This window comes from Oryx dammah, unplaced genomic scaffold, assembly GCF_014754425.2.
Source record: "Oryx dammah isolate SB20612 unplaced genomic scaffold, SCBI_Odam_1.1 HiC_scaffold_28, whole genome shotgun sequence".
NCBI lineage: Eukaryota > Metazoa > Chordata > Mammalia > Artiodactyla > Bovidae > Oryx > Oryx dammah.
Window position 1 is genome coordinate 50,591,797 of NW_024070212.1, and position 9,727 is coordinate 50,601,523.

Below are 9,727 nucleotides of genomic sequence, written 5' to 3' on the forward strand. Positions count from 1 at the left end.
AGTTAATTTATTCTGAAAGTCTACAATGTTCTTACTTTTTAATATTCTTTATTTAACTTTTTTTTTCTTGGTACATGTATTTAGGGTATGAACAAATAGTAATATAAACATCACAAACAGTAAAAGTACAAGACTGGATCAAATGGACATTTCAGAATATTCTGAAAATCATGAGCCTGAAAATACAGACAGAATTTTAGAACCAGGATTTATATTAGACTATGTCCCCTCCCATTCTTTGCCAAACATACACAAATATCCCTTCACAGGTGCAAACCCTAGAGCCATATTTAGTCTACAGGATTTCATCCACAGTTGATTGGATGAGGAATAGACGCATCAGCCTGAGCCAATCAGATTCTTTCTTTCATGAAATTTGGAATTTTGTATTTAGAGATGATTTATAATCAGTCTTGGCTAGCACCTAACTCAGGCAGCAGTCCCTTGGCACACACATGAGAAAGCAGAGAAAGAGGTCTACAGAATACAGAGAAAGAAATGAGAGAACGTATGGTTCACAGAGAAAGAAACAGACAGAGTAGGTGGTTCTGGGCTGTTTCCAGGTGCTAGTTCTTCATGAAGTACAATGGCATATTGTATCCCTCTGTTTCTTGAAATAGTCCTATAGTCTACGACTCTCTCCATGTTCTTCTCTCTCTCTTATATTTTTCCTTCCTTTTCTTTTTTTCTTGCTTCAGCTAAAAATATTCTTTATTATGACAGAGTAGAATCTTTACTGGTACACTCTATTCTGGTATTAGAACAGGGACAGTGGTTGTGGATTTATGCTTCGAAACATAGAAATTTCTTGTATCTTACATTTAATGAAAAATTAATCCATATTGGAAGGGTAAAACTATTTTACAATGATTTCTAAGTAAAATTGCACATTTGAGGGATAAAGTAAGGATACTAATTTATAGGGAAATTCTTTTTGCTACTTTTATTTTTTATCTTCTGATACCATACTCTGAATTCATTATCTACAGGTTATGATGTTTAAAAAAATAACCCATTTCTTTATAGTTAAGTGGATTTTTGTTTTCCTTTGCTCTTAAAAAAATGAATTTAAATTTGAAAAATCTGAATTTTGATGCTTTCTTTATATCTAGAGATTATTTCAAAGTTGAGCTGTCAGAGGAAAAGCTTTCTCTAATTTTTATCTCTTCATTTTGATTTTCCTAAAAGGTAATTTTTTGAAACTGTTTTCTTCTTTTCTGCTTTGAACACCAATTAGGCACAAAAGACAACTGACTTATTGCCTCACATATTAACCTTTATACTTGTAATCTATTATGAATAAATGAATATCTCTGCCTGGAAACCAAAGTGGGATCTCAGGTTTGTCCCATGAAGCTTTGTGGGATGTTAAAAAAAAGCAATAGCAAACAAAACTTGAAATTTTAAAATCTCTTTACTTTTGTTATTGTCTCACAGGCTTGTATAATGTAGAAACTCTTCTGCATATTTGATAGAACAATATAAAACCACTGCTTATTTATCATTTTTGACTTATAACAATGGTAACTACATATTATTCAACCTAAAAGTTTCCTCGTTTAATCATATATAATTTTGGTCTGTTTGAGAAATTCTTTCCATTGTTTTGTTTGTATTATCTATCTGTTCTTGGACATTTTCTATTTGGTAAAATGTTCATGGCTATTAAATGCAGTTTTTGTTCTTAGCAGTGAAATGAACAAGTTTTTTCTGTTTCTCTTTTACATTATAAAATAATTTTTTCAATATAAGCCATATGTGTTCGTGTAGATTAAATTCTAAGAGATTACTTTTGTTTTAAAACCTTTCTTTCCTGAACAGCTCTCCAGTTTTTGCTCCCTTCTCTATGCTTGAATGAGGGACATCTGTTTCTGTTTTCAGTGTCCTTTGGTTACAAGATGAACTAGTATATCAAAGTTCTCCTCCTTCAGCAAGGAAAGAATGCTTTAGTTTTATTTTTTATTTCCTTTTATTTATTTTCATTGGTCTAAGAATGACAAATATTGTACAAAAAGGATGATCTGCTCCCTGAAAAAATTTAAACAATAAGAAGCACAAAGTGAAAGCCCCCCTTTCATCTGCTTTATTTCTAGTTCCTAGTTGGTATGAATGGAGAAGGCAATGGCAGCCCACTCCAGTACTCTTGCCTGGAAAATCCCATGGATGGAGGAGCCTGGTGGGCTGCAGTCCATGGGGTCGCTAAGCGTCAGATATGACTGAACAACTTCACTTTCACTTTTCACTTTCATGCATTGGAGAAGGAAATGGCAGCCCACTCCAGTGTTCTTGCCTGGAGAATCCCAGGGATGGGGGAGCCTGGTGGGCTGCCGTCTACGGGGTCGCACAGAGTCAAACACGACTGAAGTAACTTAGCAGCAGTTGGTGTGAATGTGAATCCTTTCAGACTTTCCTATACATATACATATGTGCACATATGAAAGTATGTATGTATATGTCTGTATTATCAGAAGTTAGGTCATACTAAAAAGATCAGTATAAACCTGAATTTAACCCATTAATAAATAGTGAAAACATTTCCAGGTTGGTATATGCAAATCTACCTTTATGGACTACAATTGTATGAATGTGTCATAATTTATCTTGCCACTCCCCCTTGAAGGAGATTTAGATAATTTCCAATATTTTGCTGCAACAGCAAACACTGCAATGAACATTGAGATACCTCTCTATTCTTTCTGTATTTCTTTCTATTCCAGAGGGGGATTTAATGGAGTCAACAGTCTATATTGCTTAAACTTTTCAAAGGTGCTACCAAAATTGCTTTCCATGGAGGAAACTGTACCAGTTTAAACTTCTCTCAATGTTGTATGAAAGTACTCTTTTTCCCTCTACTGTTGCTTTTATTAGAAACTATCAATCTTTAACATATTTCCTAGCCTGACAGGTACAATTTGATATCTCACTGTAATTTTTCTGTATTGTTTTCCTAACCACTAGTGAGATTAAGCATTTTTTAAAATTTTTATTTAATTTTGGCTGTGCTGGGTCTTGGTTGCTGCACATGGGCTTTCCCTAGTTGCAGGGAGCAGGGGCTACTCTCTAGATGTGGTGCGCAGGTTTCACATTGAGGTGGCTTCTCTGTTGTGGAGCCTGGGCTCTAGGGCATACGGGCTTCAGCAGTTGCAGCATATGGACTGAGTAATTGTGGCTCCTGGGCTCTAGAGCACAGGCTCAATAGTTGTGGCACAGAGGCTTAGTTGCTCCATGCATGTGGGATCTTCCTGGACCAGAGATTGAGCACTTCTTCACCACTGAGCCACCAGAGACACCCAAGATTAAGCATTTTTAAAGTATATCTGTTGATCATTTGTGTTTTTTTGGCTATAAATTGCCTATTTATAACCTTTGTTAGTTATCTATTGCTACACTATATTACTGCAAATTTAATGGCTTGAACAACACACATTTATCATCTCATAGTTCTGTGGGTCAGGGTCTGGCACAGCTTAACTGAGTCCTCTGCTTTAAGTCTCTTTACAAGACTATGGTTTCATCTGAAAGTTTAACTAAGGAAGGATCCACTTTGAAGCTCCTGTGGTTGTTGGCCGAATTCCATTCCTCAGGAACTGTTCAAGTGAGAGTCTCAGTTCCTTGACTTCTGTTGGCCAGAAACCACTCTCACTTCCTTACTATGTGGGCCTTTCTAACATGGCAACTCAATTTATCAGTGTGTGAGCTGAAAAGCAATAGACAGCTAGCAAGACAGAGGTCACTGTCTTGTGGAACTTAATCACAGAAATGAATTCCCATCATCATTGTTGTATTTTATTGGATCTTGGCACGTGTAAGAGATTACACAAGGGGTGTGAGTATCCAGAGACAAAGATTATTGTAGACCATTTTAGAGGGGGAAGTGGCAATCCTCTTCGGTATTCTTGCCTGGCAAATTCCATGGACAGAGGAGCCTATAGGGCTATAGTCCATGAGGCTGCAAAGAGTTGGACAATTGAGCGTGCATACACCACATATTTTTTGCCCATTTTTCAGTAGGGCTATGTGTCTTTTGTTTATTGATTGGCTACAGCTCTTTTTTTTTTTAATAATGGCTGCTGCTGCTGCTGCTCAGTCGCTTCAGTTGTGTCTGACTCTGTGCGACCCCATAGACAGCAGCCCAATGGGCTCCCCTGTCCCTGGGATTCTCCAGGCAAGAACACTGGAGTGGGTTGCCATTTCCTTCTCCAATGCATGAGAGTGAAAAGTGCTCTCAGTTGCGTCCTACTCTTCGTGACCCCATGGACTGCAGCCCACCAGGCTCCTCCATCCATGGGATTTTCCAGGCAAGAGTACTGGAGTGGGGTGCCATCGCCTTCTCTGATATAATGGCTAGAGTTCTTTATATTCTATAGATATAATTGCATAGTGGTGATAGTGATAGTGGTGTATGTGTGTATGTGTGTGTAGACAGAATAATTTCTTCTATGACTAGCTATTTAACTTTCATTTAGTTACTCTTTTCCTTTATAGCTTCTGAATTTTGTTTCTTATTTAAGAAGTTCATTCTGTCCCCATACTTTTTAGATTTTATATTTTCTTATAATACTTTTTAGTTTTGTTAAAATATATGTAGATATTTAAGTCAAATGGAATTGATTTTTCTATGATACATAAGTGAAAAACCTACTTTGCCAAAAGAACAATGTACCTAGCACCATTTATCAAACAGTTTATTTGATTTTTAAGAAATAAGTTCTTTTTAAAGGTTTGTATATGTATATCTAATTTATTCATACAATGGGATGATATACTAACAGTTTTTGATTATGTTCTAATTTTTTTGTGAGATTCCTCTAATGTTAGTACTAAGTACTTTCAACCATTTAACTGAATGTATTTTGGAAAGATAATGGCTCTGGGTTATTCTGTCTCTGATAGTTATATCTATGTACCTGGGGTAAGTTACTTCCCCTTTTCTTCTACCTCTGATTAGCTCCAAATATACCTCTTTTGGGCACTTATTCTCAGTTGTTAGTTATTGTGTAATTAGTCTGTCTCCTCCCATTAAACCGTAAGTTCCATAGACTAGGTACTTCTTTGATTTTGGTTTATTCTTGAATTCCCAGTTCTTAGCTGAGGGCTCAGCACATAGTAGATGCTCAAAAATAATTTTTTTGGTAAATATATACATGCATACATTAATGAATAACTGAATGTCATTTAACCTCTTTGGACCACTAATCTGTCCATCTATAAAATGAAGAAATCATGGCAGATAAATTCATTCATCCATTCAAAAACTTTCTATGTGCCCACTGAAAGATCTGTAGTTCCCTTCAGAGAGGCAAAATACAATGGAAAAATATACCTAGAACATGTATTATATTTGTTCATATCTATCCATTTATCTCTCTCCTTTCTCTATATAAAATTTCTTTTTACTATAAATGTTAATTATCATTGGGCTATTATTAAATTCCTTTTAATGTTGAATAAATTATTAAATATGAAAAATAGTTTAATCCTAATAAATTCTACTGTGAGTAGCATTATTATAGTTGATTTTTTTGAAATGTGTCCATTTATATTTTAAGAAGTGTTATAGATTTATGAATGTAGTTGGGTTAGCTTTATATCTTTTACTTTTTATTTACAGTGAACTCTTCGTGTTTTCTTTGTAAATGAAGCTGATAACATGAATATAACAGATATAAAGTGTTTATATTTGTTGTGTCTCATTTATTTCTTTCTCATTCTGCAGTTCTGTAATTGGAGCTGCAGAGTGTTATATTTTATTTTCTGCAGGCTACTGCTTGCTCTTTTTCTTTAGTGTACCTTAGTGAAAATGGGTTTTGCTTCCTCAAATAGAAAAATTTTAAAGAAAAACTGTTTTTCACTCTTCATAAGGAAGGTTCACTGTTGTTGCTGTTTCATTTATTAAAGCTGCCTTTTCCATCCAGTATTTTTCAATATATTAACAGACAACAGTATTTCTTAAAATCTTCCAGTATTTGATATTTGAGTGACATTCTTTAATTTATGTAAACTATCTGGTTTGGATAATTATATTCATTTCATGATAATTTACTTTAGCAATAAAATTCAGCAAGAAAAGGCTTAAACAATGATCTATAAAAACAGCAATATGTTCACCTGTTATTCTTCATGTATTAAAATGCTATCATAAATAATTTTTCCAGAATTTTCTAATGATCTTTCAATAACTAAAAACTATTCAGCACTTGAGCACTGTTTTTCTGTAAGATTATGTATGTAGTACTGATGATGATGGACAAATTAAATGACCCTTTCTTATAAGTATTCTAAACAAGTAGAAAAGAAGGACAGCTGAGAATGATTTTGACTCATTCACCTCTGCAACCTACTCACAGCACTCTCAATGAATCTCTTTCTCCCATAGTGAACTACCAGTGTCAGTATATTCTGAATAGCTCAGAGCATTTCCTTGAGAGCAGCCCCTCAACTGCCTATGACAGCTTTATTCTCCTGTAACTAGTAGCTATAGGAGAAATCTATTTTCAAGATTATAGTACTAATAAATAATAAACTATTTGAGAAAAGGGGGAAAGTGCTGTTGATTATTTTTTGATAATAAAAATGATGTTCATAGATATCTAAAAACTATGTTCAAGAATTGGAAGACTAAATATTGTTGAGATGGCAATTCTCTCCAAACTGATCTATAGATTCAATGCAAAGCAATCCTTAACAAAATCTCAGGAGGCATTTTTTTTTTTAGTAGAAATTGAAGCTGACCCTAAATTTATGTGAAAATGCAAAGAAACTAAAATAGCTAAAACAATTTTGAAAAGTAAAGAAGAAAAATAAAGAAGACTTTCACACCTTATTTCAGGATGATGCTATGAAGCTATAGTAATCATAACAATATGGTTTCAGCATAAGGATAGACATACAGATCAATGCAACAAAATAGAAAGTCACAATTAGACATAGGTTAACTTTTTTTTACAAAGGTGCTGAACTAAATCAATAGGAAAGAAAAAAATTTTTTTTCAAATAATGGTACTAGTATAATTGGACATCTTTATGCAAACAAAACAAAATTTTGATTCTTACCTCGTTCATACACAAAACTTAACTCAAAATATATCAGTCTATAATATATAATAGACCTAAATATAAGAGCTAAAACTTTGAAACTTTTAGAAAAAATTTGTAACCTTGGGTAAGCAATAATTTCTTAGATATGACACAAAAAGCACAAATAATAAAATTTTAAAATGGAAAAATTTCAAGTAATCCAAATTAAAAATTTTTGCTTTTCTCAGGGCACCATTTAAAAATTAAAAAGACAAGCCATAGACTGAGAGAAACTATTTGTAAGACATATGTTTCATAAAGGAGTTGTATCCAAAATACATAAAGAACTCTTATAACTCAACAGCAAAGATAATTCAACACAAAACATGGGCAAAAGATTTGAATAATCACTTCACTCAAGATGTACAGACTGAATAAACATATGAAAAGATGCCCAGAACCATTAGTCATATTGCTGCTGCTGCTGCTAAGTCGCTTCAGTCTTGTCCAACACTGTGTGACCCCATAGACGGCAGCCCATCAGGCTCCTCTGTCCCTGGCATTCTCCAGGCAAGAACACTGGAGTGGGTTGCCATTTCCTTCTCCCGTGCATGAAAGTGAAAAGTGAAAGTGAAATCGCTGAGTCGTGTCCAACTCTCAGCGACCCCATGGACTGCAGCCTACCAGGCTCCTCCGTCCATGGGATTTTCCAGGCAAGAGTACTGGAGTGGGGTGCCATTGCCTTCTCTGATTAGTCATATTAGATAAGTGCAAATTAATATCACAATGATACACTGCTACACACTCACTAGAATGGCTAAAGTAGAAAACTGACAATACCAAGTGTTGAAAAGGATTTGAAAAAGCTGGAGCCATCACACACTACTTTGGAACAATTTAGCAGTTTCTTTAAAGTTACCGTATAGTTGGTCTCTGGGCCACAAGTGCAGAGGAAGCACTTGAGAAGGAGCAGCCAAGGATGTTGTCTGTGTGGATCACAGCAGCGGTGGGCCCTGCCCTCCCTTGGCAGACCGAGTTGGTAAAAAATGCTCTGGGTTGATCCTTCATTGTTGCAAGGAGCCTTCATGCCTCTCATTCTCATCTTCAGACGACTGGCGCTGCTGAGGTGTCCTCTCTTCTTGAAGAGCATATTCTTGCAGCTGATGCCTCTGCTGATCTTGAAGAGACTGGGCATGTTTCACATATTGGTGATGATACTGCCCATGTACATGGACTAAGAAATGTTCAAGCAAAAGAAATGGTAGGGTTTTATTCAAGTTAAAGGGTATGTCTCTGAATTTGGAAGCTGATAATATTGGTGTTGTTGTGTTTGGAAATGATAAGCTAATTAAGGAAGGAGATACTGTGATGAGAAATGGAGCTACTGTAGATGTTCCAGTTGGTCAGGAGCTGTTGGATCCTGTAGTAGATGCCCTTGGTAATGCCACTGATGGAAGGGGTCCAGTTGGTTCCAAGATCCAAAGGCAAATTGGCCTGAAAGCCCCTAGGATCATTCCTCAGATCTCTGTGTGGGAACCAATGCAAACTGGCATTAAGGCTGTGGACAGCTTGGTGCTGATTGGTTGTGGTCAGCATGAGCTGATCATTGGTGACCGACAGACTGGCAAAATGTCATTGCTATTGACACAATCATTAACTAGAAATGATTCAACAATGGAAATAATGAAAAGGGGAAGCTATACTGCATCTGTATGGCCATTGGTCAAAAGAGATCCACTGTTGCCCACTTAATAAAGACGCTTACAGATGCATGTACCATGAAGTACACCATTGTGGTGTCAGCTACTGCTTCAGATGCTGCCCACTTCAGTACCTGGTTTCTTATTTTGGATGTCTCATGGGAGAATATTTTAGGGATAATGGCAAACATGATTTGATCACTTATGACGACTTTTCCAAACAGGCTGTTGCTTATCATCGATGTCTCTGCTGTTCTGCTGACCCACTGGTCATGAGGCCTATCCTAGTAATATCTTCTACCTATACTCCAGTCTGCTAGAGAGCAGCTGAAATGAATGATGCTTTTGGTGGCTGCCCCTTGACCGCTTTACCAATCACAGAAACACAAACTGGTGATGTGTCTGCTTACATTCCAAGGAATATCATTTTCATCACTGATGGACAGATCTTCTTGGAAACAGAATTATTGTAGAAAGGTATCCATCCTGCCATTAATGCTGGTTTGTCTATATCCTGCATCAGATCTGCTGCCCAAACCAGGGCCTTGAAATAGGTGGCAGGTACTGTGAAACTGGATTCATCTTCCTCAAACTCACTATAATAGTGATCTTCTTGCTGATAGCTCTCAAATGTCTATCTCCAGCCCAGGCTGTATCCTTGAGCCCCAGATCTGTATGTACAACTGTCAACTTGACATTTCCATATCTCTTCTTAAAGATATCTCAAACTTTGCTCCCTCCAGATTCTGCATGTGTGAGTTCTTACTGCTCCATCTGAAAAAGGAGAAAAACAGAAGGAAGGAAAGAATAACACTATAACCCATGCTGTTGTATAACCTGGAAATCTAATAATCTGGTTCATTGTCTCCTCTCTCCTCCAACCCCCATCTGAGCTCAGAATAAATTAAGAAATAAGAGTGAGGAAAATAGAAATCACTGTGTCAGCTTTCCTACTGATGAAGGCCAGACTGAAGAATGTGGTGTAAGTGTGTGGCAAAAATGAGTTTCCA

At 36.2% G+C, this 9,727-nt stretch overlaps 1 pseudogene; it reads left to right on the forward strand.

Moving 5' to 3' along the window:
- Positions 1 to 7,996: 7,996 nt before the first annotated feature.
- LOC120856540 lies at positions 7,997 to 9,319 on the forward strand (annotated as a pseudogene).
- The last annotated feature ends 408 nt before the right edge of the window (positions 9,320 to 9,727 follow it).